Below are 16895 nucleotides of genomic sequence, written 5' to 3'. Positions count from 1 at the left end.
GAACTATGTCCATCATTCCTACTACTATCTCACACAAGTCGCATTAACCCATCCATGCCCTGGTAATGACCTACACTGCTGTGTTTCAAAGTGTGCAATACGAATGCTGTTTTTAATGGTTCGTGAGGCTACTGTGTCTCTTCTTGCAGTCACTATTGTCTTCTGGCGCCATTGGATGAATAGAACCATGCTTGGTCTCTGTGGAGTTCCTCAGTAATTTACATGGTCACAGGCTGTGTCTTCTTGTGTTGTACTTGATGTGTGAGTTAAAAGTTGCATTGCATATGAGCACTCTGTAATTAAATCGATAGGTATCGTAAGAAAGTACTACTGCAAGAGTAATGCAATTTGTGTTAGCAGTGAAGACAGTTTGGCCAAAATATTCGCTTGTTTTGAGAGTCTTGAAGACCTGCTACCTGCTCCAGTCAGAGTCATTTATCCCACACATTAGAGAAGTGTGTTTCATACGTATGCCTATAAGACACTAAACTCGGGATGTGAGAACATGGCGACAATAGCTGCCAACACGTCTTGCTGCCGCCTAGCGGCAGCTGTGTGAAACTGCTGCTGCTCTGGGTGGATGGTGCGAGAGCAAACGACTCTACGATCTAAGTTTTACACCCAAAACTGCCAAATCTACAGTTGACAGAGCTGCCACTTACTAAGAACGACACCTCGCAGTAATTAGTTCACAAATTAGCACTCGGCAGGCCTTGTGTTCCTCGCCAGAGCTGTGTAAACCTACGTCCAAGCCGAACCATGTTTGACGCGACGCCATAACTATATATACAATTTCAGAGGGCTCCTCGAATGTACTCGCTTCGGCGGTACATATACTAAAATTGGAACGATACAGAGAAGATTAGCATGGCCCCTGCGCAAGGATGACACGCAAAATCGTGAAGCGTTCCACATTTTTTTTCGCAATCTCACTCTCTCATGCCTCACATCAGCTGCTAATACCATCAGCCAACTACACAAGTTTCGCTTCATATCTGCACCCACTTGTCACAAACTATGCTCTCCATTTACGCAGTTCTCCTCCACTTTCTTTCATTCACAACAGAACACGACAAAACTGGCAATAAACCTATCCCTTACATCACCAATGCACATCTAAAATGTCACTCTAATAACAAGTCAGCAAGCACACCAAAACCACAAGTACATGTCACTAGCACCCCTTCAACACAAATCACAGCCAGGCTAAGCCTAGCACAGGCAAAAGCCTCTTCTCTTCCTCAGTATCACACTCAGCTGTCACAGCATCTCTTGCTACTGTCTCAATCATGTCATTTCATAACACACACCTACTGCCACACACAACATTTGGAAACCTTACACCAACTTTACACAAGATAGCTGCATGTTCCAAATCTTTCTCACTCACATACTTTCACTTAGACTACTGCTTAAATACACTCTAGCGCTCTAAAATTAGCTTGCATTACCTAATATTTATTTTTCTCTAACGCCTACAAAGCTTCTGGTGCCTGTAAGCCACTATCACATACTGTCTGCACACAGACCCACAATATTTATCTTTATTCATCTTCATGGCTGCAGCTGATGCCATAATTGTTTGAGCAGCATAAACAAACATGTGAAGGAAGGTGTATCTTTCATCATTAAGTGTGCAAGCTACCCCTTTACAGGAAGTTTATTTAACATTATGTTTCAAGTAACTTTCCTAGTGGCCTTGCTATCCAGCTGCAGCCTCATAATACAGACTGCAGGTGACACCTCATCAGGTTCTTAACTAAAGCATATCTGCCTGTGTAATAAGCCACTGCCCTTCACCTAAAAACCAACTATTACTGCAAATCTGTGGTGCATCAGCATGTCATGTACAAATTTCACTGGTGTGACCCACAAAGTATTTTCCCACATGTCTGGCAATCTGCCATTACATACAGTTACCTAAATAAATTCCAAAAGTGTCAGCCAATGAATACCACAACACTGAAGTGTTTAGACAGCAGACCAGTATGCTAATATTAACATATAGCATTTAGATGTGAGACTCTACTATTTTGACAGCACTTTGAATCCCATCAATGTGATACAAGTCGATGGTGTTCACAATTGCAGCTGATGCACCTCTCATCCTGTGTCTAGGAGAAAGATTGGACAAACTCTGCATGCAATATTCATCATGTTACATACACAGAAGCTCTACCACATAAGCAGATACAGAGCCAGTCAAGACACAAAACACTAGCAAGCTTCAAGATTTCAGGAATAGACAACTACATCACAAACCAGTTTGTGTCACATGACACCAGTAGCTACTCAGTTATTAACTGCTTTCAAATACTAAATCTATCACTCTTTGTTCTGCACTAGGAATTCTTCCTGCAATAACAACATTCACCAACCTGGATTACAGCTGATTGACATTTCACAGGAACATAACTACAGCTACTAACACAATGCTAACCTGGTTTCTCTTACCACATGTCCCCTCGATATTTTAGGCTCATTCACACACCTCAATCACAGTGTTTCACTGTTGTCAAGTAGACCTGCCCTGTGTACACCTGGATCAACACAAATATATCACCTGGTATTGTACTGAAAACGGAACTATGTCCATCATTCCTACTACTATCTCACACAAGTCGCATTAACCCATCCATGCCCTAGTAATGACCTACACTGCTGTGTTTCAAAGTGTGCAATACGAATGCTGTTTTTAATGGTTCGTGAGGCTACTGTGTCTCTTCTTGCAGTCACTATTGTCTTCTGGCGCCATTGGATGAATAGAACCATGCTTGGTCTCTGTGGAGTTCCTCAGTAATTTACATGGTCACAGGCTGTGTCTTCTTGTGTTGTACTTGATGTGTGAGTTAAAAGTTGCATTGCATATGAGCACTCTGTAATTAAATCGATAGGTATCGTAAGAAAGTACTACTGCAAGAGTAATGCAATTTGTGTTAGCAGTGAAGACAGTTTGGCCAAAATATTCGCTTGTTTTGAGAGTCTTGAAGACCTGCTACCTGCTCCAGTCAGAGTCATTTATCCCACACATTAGAGAAGTGTGTTTCATACGTATGCCTATAAGACACTAAACTCGGGATGTGAGAACATGGCGACAATAGCTGCCAACACGTCTTGCTGCCGCCTAGCGGCAGCTGTGTGAAACTGCTGCTGCTCTGGGTGGATGGTGCGAGAGCAAACGACTCTACGATCTAAGTTTTACACCCAAAACTGCCAAATCTACAGTTGACAGAGCTGCCACTTACTAAGAACGACACCTCGCAGTAATTAGTTCACAAATTAGCACTCGGCAGGCCTTGTGTTCCTCGCCAGAGCTGTGTAAACCTACGTCCAAGCCGAACCATGTTTGACGCGACGCCATAACTATATATACAATTTCAGAGGGCTCCTCGAATGTACTCGCTTCGGCGGTACATATACTAAAATTGGAACGATACAGAGAAGATTAGCATGGCCCCTGCGCAAGGATGACACGCAAAATCGTGAAGCGTTCCACATTTTTTTTCGCAATCTCACTCTCTCATGCCTCACATCAGCTGCTAATACCATCAGCCAACTACACAAGTTTCGCTTCATATCTGCACCCACTTGTCACAAACTATGCTCTCCATTTACGCAGTTCTCCTCCACTTTCTTTCATTCACAACAGAACATGACAAAACTGGCAATAAACCTATCCCTTACATCACCAATGCACATCTAAAATGTCACTCTAATAACAAGTCAGCAAGCACACCAAAACCACAAGTACATGTCACTAGCACCCCTTCAACACAAATCACAGCCAGGCTAAGCCTAGCACAGGCAAAAGCCTCTTCTCTTCCTCAGTATCACACTCAGCTGTCACAGCATCTCTTGCTACTGTCTCAATCATGTCATTTCATAATACACACCTACTGCCACACACAACATTTGGAAACCTTACACCAACTTTACACAAGATAGCTGCATGTTCCAAATCTTTCTCACTCACATACTTTCACTTAGACTACTGCTTAAATACACTCTAGCGCTCTAAAATTAGCTTGCATTACCTAATATTTATTTTTCTCTAACGCCTACAAAGCTTCTGGTGCCTGTAAGCCACTATCACATACTGTCTGCACACAGACCCACAATATTTATCTTTATTCATCTTCATGGCTGCAGCTGATGCCATAATTGTTTGAGCAGCATAAACAAACATGTGAAGGAAGGTGTATCTTTCATCATTAAGTGTGCAAGCTACCCCTTTACAGGAAGTTTATTTAACATTATGTTTCAAGTAACTTTCCTAGTGGCCTTGCTATCCAGCTGCAGCCTCATAATACAGACTGCAGGTGACACCTCATCAGGTTCTTAACTGAAGCATATCTGCCTGTGTAATAAGCCACTGCCCTTCACCTAAAAACCAACTATTACTGCAAATCTGTGGTGCATCAGCATGTCATGTACAAATTTCACTGGTGTGACCCACAAAGTATTTTCCCACATGTCTGGCAATCTGCCATTACATACAGTTACCTAAATAAATTCCAAAAGTGTCAGCCAATGAATACCACAACACTGAAGTGTTTAGACAGCAGACCAGTATGCTAATATTAACATATAGCATTTAGATGTGAGACTCTACTATTTTGACAGCACTTTGAATCCCATCAATGTGATACAAGTCGATGGTGTTCACAATTGCAGCTGATGCACCTCTCATCCTGTGTCTAGGAGAAAGATTGGACAAACTCTGCATGCAATATTCATCATGTTACATACACAGAAGCTCTACCACATAAGCAGATACAGAGCCAGTCAAGACACAAAACACTAGCAAGCTTCAAGATTTCAGGAATAGACAACTACATCACAAACCAGTTTGTGTCACATGACACCAGTAGCTACTCAGTTATTAACTGCTTTCAAATACTAAATCTATCACTCTTTGTTCTGCACTAGCAATTCTTCCTGCAATAACAACATTCACCAACCTGGATTACAGCTGATTGACATTTCACAGGAACATAACTACAGCTACTAACACAATGCTAACCTGGTTTCTCTTACCACATGTCCCCTCGATATTTTAGGCTCATTCACACACCTCAATCACAGTGTTTCACTGTTGTCAAGTAGACCTGCCCTGTGTACACCTGGATCAACACAAATACATCACCTGGTATTGTACTGAAAACGGAACTATGTCCATCATTCCTACTACTATCTCACACAAGTCGCATTAACCCATCCATGCCCTGGTAATGACCTACACTGCTGTGTTTCAAAGTGTGCAATACGAATGCTGTTTTTAATGGTTCGTGAGGCTACTGTGTCTCTTCTTGCAGTCACTATTGTCTTCTGGCGCCATTGGATGAATAGAACCATGCTTGGTCTCTGTGGAGTTCCTCAGTAATTTACATGGTCACAGGCTGTGTCTTCTTGTGTTGTACTTGATGTGTGAGTTAAAAGTTGCATTGCATATGAGCACTCTGTAATTAAATCGATAGGTATCGTAAGAAAGTACCACTGCGAGAGTAATGCAATTTGTGTTAGCAGTGAAGACAGTTTGGCCAAAATATTCGCTTGTTTTGAGAGTCTTGAAGACCTGCTACCTGCTCCAGTCAGAGTCATTTATCCCACACATTAGAGAAGTGTGTTTCATACGTATGCCTATAAGACACTAAACTCGGGATGTGAGAACATGGCGACAATAGCTGCCAACACGTCTTGCTGCCGCCTAGCGGCAGCTGTGTGAAACTGCTGCTGCTCTGGGTGGATGGTGCGAGAGCAAACGACTCTACGATCTAAGTTTTACACCCAAAACTGCCAAATCTACAGTTGACAGAGCTGCCACTTACTAAGAACGACACCTCGCAGTAATTAGTTCACAAATTAGCACTCGGCAGGCCTTGTGTTCCTCGCCAGAGCTGTGTAAACCTACGTCCAAGCCGAACCATGTTTGACGCGACGCCATAACTATATATACAATTTCAGAGGGCTCCTCGAATGTACTCGCTTCGGCGGTACATATACTAAAATTGGAACGATACAGAGAAGATTAGCATGGCCCCTGCGCAAGGATGACACGCAAAATCGTGAAGCGTTCCACATTTTTTTTCGCAATCTCACTCTCTCACACTAGATCGCGTGTTAATACCATCAGCCAACTACACAAGTTTCGCTTCATATCTGCACCCACTTGTCACAAACTATGCTCTCCATTTACGCAGTTCTCCTCCACTTTCTTTCATTCACAACAGAACATGACAAAACTGGCAATAAACCTATCCCTTACATCACCAATGCACATCTAAAATGTCACTCTAATAACAAGTCAGCAAGCACACCAAAACCACAAGTACATGTCACTAGCACCCCTTCAACACAAATCACAGCCAGGCTAAGCCTAGCACAGGCAAAAGCCTCTTCTCTTCCTCAGTATCACACTCAGCTGTCACAGCATCTCTTGCTACTGTCTCAATCATGTCATTTCATAACACACACCTACTGCCACACACAACATTTGGAAACCTTACACCAACTTTACACAAGATAGCTGCATGTTCCAAATCTTTCTCACTCACATACTTTCACTTAGACTACTGCTTAAATACACTCTAGCGCTCTAAAATTAGCTTGCATTACCTAATATTTATTTTTCTCTAACGCCTACAAAGCTTCTGGTGCCTGTAAGCCACTATCACATACTGTCTGCACACAGACCCCACAATATTTATCTTTATTCATCTTCATGGCTGCAGCTGATGCCATAATTGTTTGAGCAGCATAAACAAACATGTGAAGGAAGGTGTATCTTTCATCATTAAGTGTGCAAGCTACCCCTTTACAGGAAGTTTATTTAACATTATGTTTCAAGTAACTTTCCTAGTGGCCTTGCTATCCAGCTGCAGCCTCATAATACAGACTGCAGGTGACACCTCATCAGGTTCTTAACTGAAGCATATCTGCCTGTGTAATAAGCCACTGCCCTTCACCTAAAAACCAACTATTACTGCAAATCTGTGGTGCATCAGCATGTCATGTACAAATTTCACTGGTGTGACCCACAAAGTATTTTCCCACATGTCTGGCAATCTGCCATTACATACAGTTACCTAAATAAATTCCAAAAGTGTCAGCCAATGAATACCACAACACTGAAGTGTTTAGACAGCAGACCAGTATGCTAATATTAACATATAGCATTTAGATGTGAGACTCTACTATTTTGACAGCACTTTGAATCCCATCAATGTGTTACAAGTCGATGGTGTTCACAATTGCAGCTGATGCACCTCTCATCCTGTGTCTAGGAGAAAGATTGGACAAACTCTGCATGCAATATTCATCATGTTACATACACAGAAGCTCTACCACATAAGCAGATACAGAGCCAGTCAAGACACAAAACACTAGCAAGCTTCAAGATTTTCAGGAATAGACAACTACATCACAAACCAGTTTGTGTCACATGACACCAGTAGCTACTCAGTTATTAACTGCTTTCAAATACTAAATCTATCACTCTTTGTTCTGCACTAGCAATTCTTCCTGCAATAACAACATTCACCAACCTGGATTACAGCTGATTGACATTTCACAGGAACATAACTACAGCTACTAACACAATGCTAACCTGGTTTCTCTTACCACATGTCCCCTCGATATTTTAGGCTCATTCACACACCTCAATCACAGTGTTTCACTGTTGTCAAGTAGACCTGCCCTGTGTACACCTGGATCAACACAAATATATCACCTGGTATTGTACTGAAAACGGAACTATGTCCATCATTCCTACTACTATCTCACACAAGTCGCATTAACCCATCCATGCCCTAGTAATGACCTACACTGCTGTGTTTCAAAGTGTGCAATACGAATGCTGTTTTTAATGGTTCGTGAGGCTACTGTGTCTCTTCTTGCAGTCACTATTGTCTTCTGGCGCCATTGGATGAATAGAACCATGCTTGGTCTCTGTGGAGTTCCTCAGTAATTTACATGGTCACAGGCTGTGTCTTCTTGTGTTGTACTTGATGTGTGAGTTAAAAGTTGCATTGCATATGAGCACTCTGTAATTAAATCGATAGGTATCGTAAGAAAGTACCACTGCAAGAGTAATGCAATTTGTGTTAGCAGTGAAGACAGTTTGGCCAAAATATTCGCTTGTTTTGAGAGTCTTGAAGACCTGCTACCTGCTCCAGTCAGAGTCATTTATCCCACACATTAGAGAAGTGTGTTTCATACGTATGCCTATAAGACACTAAACTCGGGATGTGAGAACATGGCGACAATAGCTGCCAACACGTCTTGCTGCCGCCTAGCGGCAGCTGTGTGAAACTGCTGTTGCTCTGGGTGGATGGTGCGAGAGCAAACGACTCTACGATCTAAGTTTTACACCCAAAACTGCCAAATCTACAGTTGACAGAGCTGCCACTTACTAAGAACGACACCTCGCAGTAATTAGTTCACAAATTAGCACTCGGCAGGCCTTGTGTTCCTCGCCAGAGCTGTGTAAACCTACGTCCAAGCCGAACCATGTTTGACGCGACGCCATAACTATATATACAATTTCAGAGGGCTCCTCGAATGTACTCGCTTCGGCGGTACATATACTAAAATTGGAACGATACAGAGAAGATTAGCATGGCCCCTGCGCAAGGATGACACGCAAAATCGTGAAGCGTTCCACATTTTTTTTCGCAATCTCACTCTCTCATGCCTCACATCAGCTGCTAATACCATCAGCCAACTACACAAGTTTCGCTTCATATCTGCACCCACTTGTCACAAACTATGCTCTCCATTTACGCAGTTCTCCTCCACTTTCTTTCATTCACAACAGAACATGACAAAACTGGCAATAAACCTATCCCTTACATCACCAATGCACATCTAAAATGTCACTCTAATAACAAGTCAGCAAGCACACCAAAACCACAAGTACATGTCACACTAGATCGCGTGTTACAAATCACAGCCAGGCTAAGCCTAGCACAGGCAAAAGCCTCTTCTCTTCCTCAGTATCACACTCAGCTGTCACAGCATCTCTTGCTACTGTCTCAATCATGTCATTTCATAACACACACCTACTGCCACACACAACATTTGGAAACCTTACACCAACTTTACACAAGATAGCTGCATGTTCCAAATCTTTCTCACTCACATACTTTCACTTAGACTACTGCTTAAATACACTCTAGCGCTCTAAAATTAGCTTGCATTACCTAATATTTATTTTTCTCTAACGCCTACAAAGCTTCTGGTGCCTGTAAGCCACTATCACATACTGTCTGCACACAGACCCACAATATTTATCTTTATTCATCTTCATGGCTGCAGCTGATGCCATAATTGTTTGAGCAGCATAAACAAACATGTGAAGGAAGGTGTATCTTTCATCATTAAGTGTGCAAGCTACCCCTTTACAGGAAGTTTATTTAACATTATGTTTCAAGTAACTTTCCTAGTGGCCTTGCTATCCAGCTGCAGCCTCATAATACAGACTGCAGGTGACACCTCATCAGGTTCTTAACTGAAGCATATCTGCCTGTGTAATAAGCCACTGCCCTTCACCTAAAAACCAACTATTACTGCAAATCTGTGGTGCATCAGCATGTCATGTACAAATTTCACTGGTGTGACCCACAAAGTATTTTCCCACATGTCTGGCAATCTGCCATTACATACAGTTACCTAAATAAATTCCAAAAGTGTCAGCCAATGAATACCACAACACTGAAGTGTTTAGACAGCAGACCAGTATGCTAATATTAACATATAGCATTTAGATGTGAGACTCTACTATTTTGACAGCACTTTGAATCCCATCAATGTGTTACAAGTCGATGGTGTTCACAATTGCAGCTGATGCACCTCTCATCCTGTGTCTAGGAGAAAGATTGGACAAACTCTGCATGCAATATTCATCATGTTACATACACAGAAGCTCTACCACATAAGCAGATACAGAGCCAGTCAAGACACAAAACACTAGCAAGCTTCAAGATTTCAGGAATAGACAACTACATCACAAACCAGTTTGTGTCACATGACACCAGTAGCTACTCAGTTATTAACTGCTTTCAAATACTAAATCTATCACTCTTTGTTCTGCACTAGCAATTCTTCCTGCAATAACAACATTCACCAACCTGGATTACAGCTGATTGACATTTCACAGGAACATAACTACAGCTACTAACACAATGCTAACCTGGTTTCTCTTACCACATGTCCCCTCGATATTTTAGGCTCATTCACACACCTCAATCACAGTGTTTCACTGTTGTCAAGTAGACCTGCCCTGTGTACACCTGGATCAACACAAATATATCACCTGGTATTGTACTGAAAACGGAACTATGTCCATCATTCCTACTACTATCTCACACAAGTCGCATTAACCCATCCATGCCCTAGTAATGACCTACACTGCTGTGTTTCAAAGTGTGCAATACGAATGCTGTTTTTAATGGTTCGTGAGGCTACTGTGTCTCTTCTTGCAGTCACTATTGTCTTCTGGCGCCATTGGATGAATAGAACCATGCTTGGTCTCTGTGGAGTTCCTCAGTAATTTACATGGTCACAGGCTGTGTCTTCTTGTGTTGTACTTGATGTGTGAGTTAAAAGTTGCATTGCATATGAGCACTCTGTAATTAAATCGATAGGTATCGTAAGAAAGTACCACTGCAAGAGTAATGCAATTTGTGTTAGCAGTGAAGACAGTTTGGCCAAAATATTCGCTTGTTTTGAGAGTCTTGAAGACCTGCTACCTGCTCCAGTCAGAGTCATTTATCCCACACATTAGAGAAGTGTGTTTCATACGTATGCCTATAAGACACTAAACTCGGGATGTGAGAACATGGCGACAATAGCTGCCAACACGTCTTGCTGCCGCCTAGCGGCAGCTGTGTGAAACTGCTGCTGCTCTGGGTGGATGGTGCGAGAGCAAACGACTCTACGATCTAAGTTTTACACCCAAAACTGCCAAATCTACAGTTGACAGAGCTGCCACTTACTAAGAACGACACCTCGCAGTAATTAGTTCACAAATTAGCACTCGGCAGGCCTTGTGTTCCTCGCCAGAGCTGTGTAAACCTACGTCCAAGCCGAACCATGTTTGACGCGACGCCATAACTATATATACAATTTCAGAGGGCTCCTCGAATGTACTCGCTTCGGCGGTACATATACTAAAATTGGAACGATACAGAGAAGATTAGCATGGCCCCTGCGCAAGGATGACACGCAAAATCGTGAAGCGTTCCACATTTTTTTTCGCAATCTCACTCTCTCATGCCTCACATCAGCTGCTAATACCATCAGCCAACTACACAAGTTTCGCTTCATATCTGCACCCACTTGTCACAAACTATGCTCTCCATTTACGCAGTTCTCCTCCACTTTCTTTCATTCACAACAGAACATGACAAAACTGGCAATAAACCTATCCCTTACATCACCAATGCACATCTAAAATGTCACTCTAATAACAAGTCAGCAAGCACACCAAAACCACAAGTACATGTCACTAGCACCCCTTCAACACAAATCACAGCCAGGCTAAGCCTAGCACAGGCAAAAGCCTCTTCTCTTCCTCAGTATCACACTCAGCTGTCACAGCATCTCTTGCTACTGTCTCAATCATGTCATTTCATAACACACACCTACTGCCACACACAACATTTGGAAACCTTACACCAACTTTACACAAGATAGCTGCATGTTCCAAATCTTTCTCACTCACATACTTTCACTTAGACTACTGCTTAAATACACTCTAGCGCTCTAAAATTAGCTTGCATTACCTAATATTTATTTTTCTCTAACGCCTACAAAGCTTCTGGTGCCTGTAAGCCACTATCACATACTGTCTGCACACAGACCCACAATATTTATCTTTATTCATCTTCATGGCTGCAGCTGATGCCATAATTGTTTGAGCAGCATAAACAAACATGTGAAGGAAGGTGTATCTTTCATCATTAAGTGTGCAAGCTACCCCTTTACAGGAAGTTTATTTAACATTATGTTTCAAGTAACTTTCCTAGTGGCCTTGCTATCCAGCTGCAGCCTCATAATACAGACTGCAGGTGACACCTCATCAGGTTCTTAACTGAAGCATATCTGCCTGTGTAATAAGCCACTGCCCTTCACCTAAAAACCAACTATTACTGCAAATCTGTGGTGCATCAGCATGTCATGTACAAATTTCACTGGTGTGACCCACAAAGTATTTTCCCACATGTCTGGCAATCTGCCATTACATACAGTTACCTAAATAAATTCCAAAAGTGTCAGCCAATGAATACCACAACACTGAAGTGTTTAGACAGCAGACCAGTATGCTAATATTAACATATAGCATTTAGATGTGAGACTCTACTATTTTGACAGCACTTTGAATCCCATCAATGTGTTACAAGTCGATGGTGTTCACAATTGCAGCTGATGCACCTCTCATCCTGTGTCTAGGAGAAAGATTGGACAAACTCTGCATGCAATATTCATCATGTTACATACACAGAAGCTCTACCACATAAGCAGATACAGAGCCAGTCAAGACACAAAACACTAGCAAGCTTCAAGATTTCAGGAATAGACAACTACATCACAAACCAGTTTGTGTCACATGACACCAGTAGCTACTCAGTTATTAACTGCTTTCAAATACTAAATCTATCACTCTTTGTTCTGCACTAGCAATTCTTCCTGCAATAACAACATTCACCAACCTGGATTACAGCTGATTGACATTTCACAGGAACATAACTACAGCTACTAACACAATGCTAACCTGGTTTCTCTTACCACATGTCCCCTCGATATTTTAGGCTCATTCACACACCTCAATCACAGTGTTTCACTGTTGTCAAGTAGACCTGCCCTGTGTACACCTGGATCAACACAAATACATCACCTGGTATTGTACTGAAAACGGAACTATGTCCATCATTCCTACTACTATCTCACACAAGTCGCATTAACCCATCCATGCCCTGGTAATGACCTACACTGCTGTGTTTCAAAGTGTGCAATACGAATGCTGTTTTTAATGGTTCGTGAGGCTACTGTGTCTCTTCTTGCAGTCACTATTGTCTTCTGGCGCCATTGGATGAATAGAACCATGCTTGGTCTCTGTGGAGTTCCTCAGTAATTTACATGGTCACAGGCTGTGTCTTCTTGTGTTGTACTTGATGTGTGAGTTAAAAGTTGCATTGCATATGAGCACTCTGTAATTAAATCGATAGGTATCGTAAGAAAGTACCACTGCAAGAGTAATGCAATTTGTGTTAGCAGTGAAGACAGTTTGGCCAAAATATTCGCTTGTTTTGAGAGTCTTGAAGACCTGCTACCTGCTCCAGTCAGAGTCATTTATCCCACACATTAGAGAAGTGTGTTTCATACGTATGCCTATAAGACACTAAACTCGGGATGTGAGAACATGGCGACAATAGCTGCCAACACGTCTTGCTGCCGCCTAGCGGCAGCTGTGTGAAACTGCTGCTTTTCTGGGTGGATGGTGCGAGAGCAAACGACTCTACGATCTAAGTTTTACACCCAAAACTGCCAAATCTACAGTTGACAGAGCTGCCACTTACTAAGAACGACACCTCGCAGTAATTAGTTCACAAATTAGCACTCGGCAGGCCTTGTGTTCCTCGCCAGAGCTGTGTAAACCTACGTCCAAGCCGAACCATGTTTGACGCGACGCCATAACTATATATACAATTTCAGAGGGCTCCTCGAATGTACTCGCTTCGGCGGTACATATACTAAAATTGGAACGATACAGAGAAGATTAGCATGGCCCCTGCGCAAGGATGACACGCAAAATCGTGAAGCGTTCCACATTTTTTTTCGCAATCTCACTCTCTCATGCCTCACATCAGCTGCTAATACCATCAGCCAACTACACAAGTTTCGCTTCATATCTGCACCCACTTGTCACAAACTATGCTCTCCATTTACGCAGTTCTCCTCCACTTTCTTTCATTCACAACAGAACATGACAAAACTGGCAATAAACCTATCCCTTACATCACCAATGCACATCTAAAATGTCACTCTAATAACAAGTCAGCAAGCACACCAAAACCACAAGTACATGTCACTAGCACCCCTTCAACACAAATCACAGCCAGGCTAAGCCTAGCACAGGCAAAAGCCTCTTCTCTTCCTCAGTATCACACTCAGCTGTCACAGCATCTCTTGCTACTGTCTCAATCATGTCATTTCATAACACACACCTACTGCCACACACAACATTTGGAAACCTTACACCAACTTTACACAAGATAGCTGCATGTTCCAAATCTTTCTCACTCACATACTTTCACTTAGACTACTGCTTAAATACACTCTAGCGCTCTAAAATTAGCTTGCATTACCTAATATTTATTTTTCTCTAACGCCTACAAAGCTTCTGGTGCCTGTAAGCCACTATCACATACTGTCTGCACACAGACCCACAATATTTATCTTTATTCATCTTCATGGCTGCAGCTGATGCCATAATTGTTTGAGCAGCATAAACAAACATGTGAAGGAAGGTGTATCTTTCATCATTAAGTGTGCAAGCTACCCCTTTACAGGAAGTTTATTTAACATTATGTTTCAAGTAACTTTCCTAGTGGCCTTGCTATCCAGCTGCAGCCTCATAATACAGACTGCAGGTGACACCTCATCAGGTTCTTAACTGAAGCATATCTGCCTGTGTAATAAGCCACTGCCCTTCACCTAAAAACCAACTATTACTGCAAATCTGTGGTGCATCAGCATGTCATGTACAAATTTCACTGGTGTGACCCACAAAGTATTTTCCCACATGTCTGGCAATCTGCCATTACATACAGTTACCTAAATAAATTCCAAAAGTGTCAGCCAATGAATACCACAACACTGAAGTGTTTAGACAGCAGACCAGTATGCTAATATTAACATATAGCATTTAGATGTGAGACTCTACTATTTTGACAGCACTTTGAATCCCATCAATGTGTTACAAGTCGATGGTGTTCACAATTGCAGCTGATGCACCTCTCATCCTGTGTCTAGGAGAAAGATTGGACAAACTCTGCATGCAATATTCATCATGTTACATACACAGAAGCTCTACCACATAAGCAGATACAGAGCCAGTCAAGACACAAAACACTAGCAAGCTTCAAGATTTCAGGAATAGACAACTACATCACAAACCAGTTTGTGTCACATGACACCAGTAGCTACTCAGTTATTAACTGCTTTCAAATACTAAATCTATCACTCTTTGTTCTGCACTAGCAATTCTTCCTGCAATAACAACATTCACCAACCTGGATTACAGCTGATTGACATTTCACAGGAACATAACTACAGCTACTAACACAATGCTAACCTGGTTTCTCTTACCACATGTCCCCTCGATATTTTAGGCTCATTCACACACCTCAATCACAGTGTTTCACTGTTGTCAAGTAGACCTGCCCTGTGTACACCTGGATCAACACAAATACATCACCTGGTATTGTACTGAAAACGGAACTATGTCCATCATTCCTACTACTATCTCACACAAGTCGCATTAACCCATCCATGCCCTGGTAATGACCTACACTGCTGTGTTTCAAAGTGTGCAATACGAATGCTGTTTTTAATGGTTCGTGAGGCTACTGTGTCTCTTCTTGCAGTCACTATTGTCTTCTGGCGCCATTGGATGAATAGAACCATGCTTGGTCTCTGTGGAGTTCCTCAGTAATTTACATGGTCACAGGCTGTGTCTTCTTGTGTTGTACTTGATGTGTGAGTTAAAAGTTGCATTGCATATGAGCACTCTGTAATTAAATCGATAGGTATCGTAAGAAAGTACCACTGCAAGAGTAATGCAATTTGTGTTAGCAGTGAAGACAGTTTGGCCAAAATATTCGCTTGTTTTGAGAGTCTTGAAGACCTGCTACCTGCTCCAGTCAGAGTCATTTATCCCACACATTAGAGAAGTGTGTTTCATACGTATGCCTATAAGACACTAAACTCGGGATGTGAGAACATGGCGACAATAGCTGCCAACACGTCTTGCTGCCGCCTAGCGGCAGCTGTGTGAAACTGCTGCTTTTCTGGGTGGATGGTGCGAGAGCAAACGACTCTACGATCTAAGTTTTACACCCAAAACTGCCAAATCTACAGTTGACAGAGCTGCCACTTACTAAGAACGACACCTCGCAGTAATTAGTTCACAAATTAGCACTCGGCAGGCCTTGTGTTCCTCGCCAGAGCTGTGTAAACCTACGTCCAAGCCGAACCATGTTTGACGCGACGCCATAACTATATATACAATTTCAGAGGGCTCCTCGAATGTACTCGCTTCGGCGGTACATATACTAAAATTGGAACGATACAGAGAAGATTAGCATGGCCCCTGCGCAAGGATGACACGCAAAATCGTGAAGCGTTCCACATTTTTTTTCGCAATCTCACTCTCTCATGCCTCACATCAGCTGCTAATACCATCAGCCAACTACACAAGTTTCGCTTCATATCTGCACCCACTTGTCACAAACTATGCTCTCCATTTACGCAGTTCTCCTCCACTTTCTTTCATTCACAACAGAACATGACAAAACTGGCAATAAACCTATCCCTTACATCACCAATGCACATCTAAAATGTCACTCTAATAACAAGTCAGCAAGCACACCAAAACCACAAGTACATGTCACTAGCACCCCTTCAACACAAATCACAGCCAGGCTAAGCCTAGCACAGGCAAAAGCCTCTTCTCTTCCTCAGTATCACACTCAGCTGTCACAGCATCTCTTGCTACTGTCTCAATCATGTCATTTCATAACACACACCTACTGCCACACACAACATTTGGAAACCTTACACCAACTTTACACAAGATAGCTGCATGTTCCAAATCTTTCTCACTCACATACTTT

General features: G+C 42.2%; 7 non-coding genes across 7 annotated transcripts; all 7 read left to right on the top strand.

Moving 5' to 3' along the window:
- The first annotated feature begins 812 nt into the window (after positions 1-812).
- On the top strand, positions 813-919 carry LOC126279417 (U6 spliceosomal RNA). Its single transcript, XR_007550899.1, has one exon. It is a non-coding gene; the product is annotated as a U6 spliceosomal RNA (small nuclear RNA).
- Positions 920-3395: 2476 nt separating this feature from the next.
- Positions 3396-3502, top strand: LOC126279416 (U6 spliceosomal RNA). Its single transcript, XR_007550898.1, has one exon. It is a non-coding gene; the product is annotated as a U6 spliceosomal RNA (small nuclear RNA).
- A 2476-nt stretch (positions 3503-5978) lies between these two features.
- Positions 5979-6085, top strand: LOC126279415 (U6 spliceosomal RNA). Its single transcript, XR_007550897.1, has one exon. It is a non-coding gene; the product is annotated as a U6 spliceosomal RNA (small nuclear RNA).
- Positions 6086-8561: 2476 nt separating this feature from the next.
- Positions 8562-8668, top strand: LOC126279414 (U6 spliceosomal RNA). The gene has a single exon (XR_007550896.1). It is a non-coding gene; the product is annotated as a U6 spliceosomal RNA (small nuclear RNA).
- Positions 8669-11144: 2476 nt separating this feature from the next.
- Positions 11145-11251, top strand: LOC126279413 (U6 spliceosomal RNA). The gene has a single exon (XR_007550895.1). It is a non-coding gene; the product is annotated as a U6 spliceosomal RNA (small nuclear RNA).
- A 2476-nt stretch (positions 11252-13727) lies between these two features.
- On the top strand, positions 13728-13834 carry LOC126279412 (U6 spliceosomal RNA). Its single transcript, XR_007550894.1, has one exon. It is a non-coding gene; the product is annotated as a U6 spliceosomal RNA (small nuclear RNA).
- Positions 13835-16310: 2476 nt separating this feature from the next.
- Positions 16311-16417, top strand: LOC126279411 (U6 spliceosomal RNA). Its single transcript, XR_007550893.1, has one exon. It is a non-coding gene; the product is annotated as a U6 spliceosomal RNA (small nuclear RNA).
- The last annotated feature ends 478 nt before the right edge of the window (positions 16418-16895 follow it).

The sequence above is a fragment of the Schistocerca gregaria genome, chromosome 6 (assembly GCF_023897955.1).
Source record: "Schistocerca gregaria isolate iqSchGreg1 chromosome 6, iqSchGreg1.2, whole genome shotgun sequence".
NCBI classification, from domain to species: Eukaryota; Metazoa; Arthropoda; class Insecta; order Orthoptera; family Acrididae; genus Schistocerca; species Schistocerca gregaria.
The sequence above is the reverse complement of the archived record's forward strand: the minus strand, read 5'-3'. Positions and strand labels throughout refer to the sequence as shown.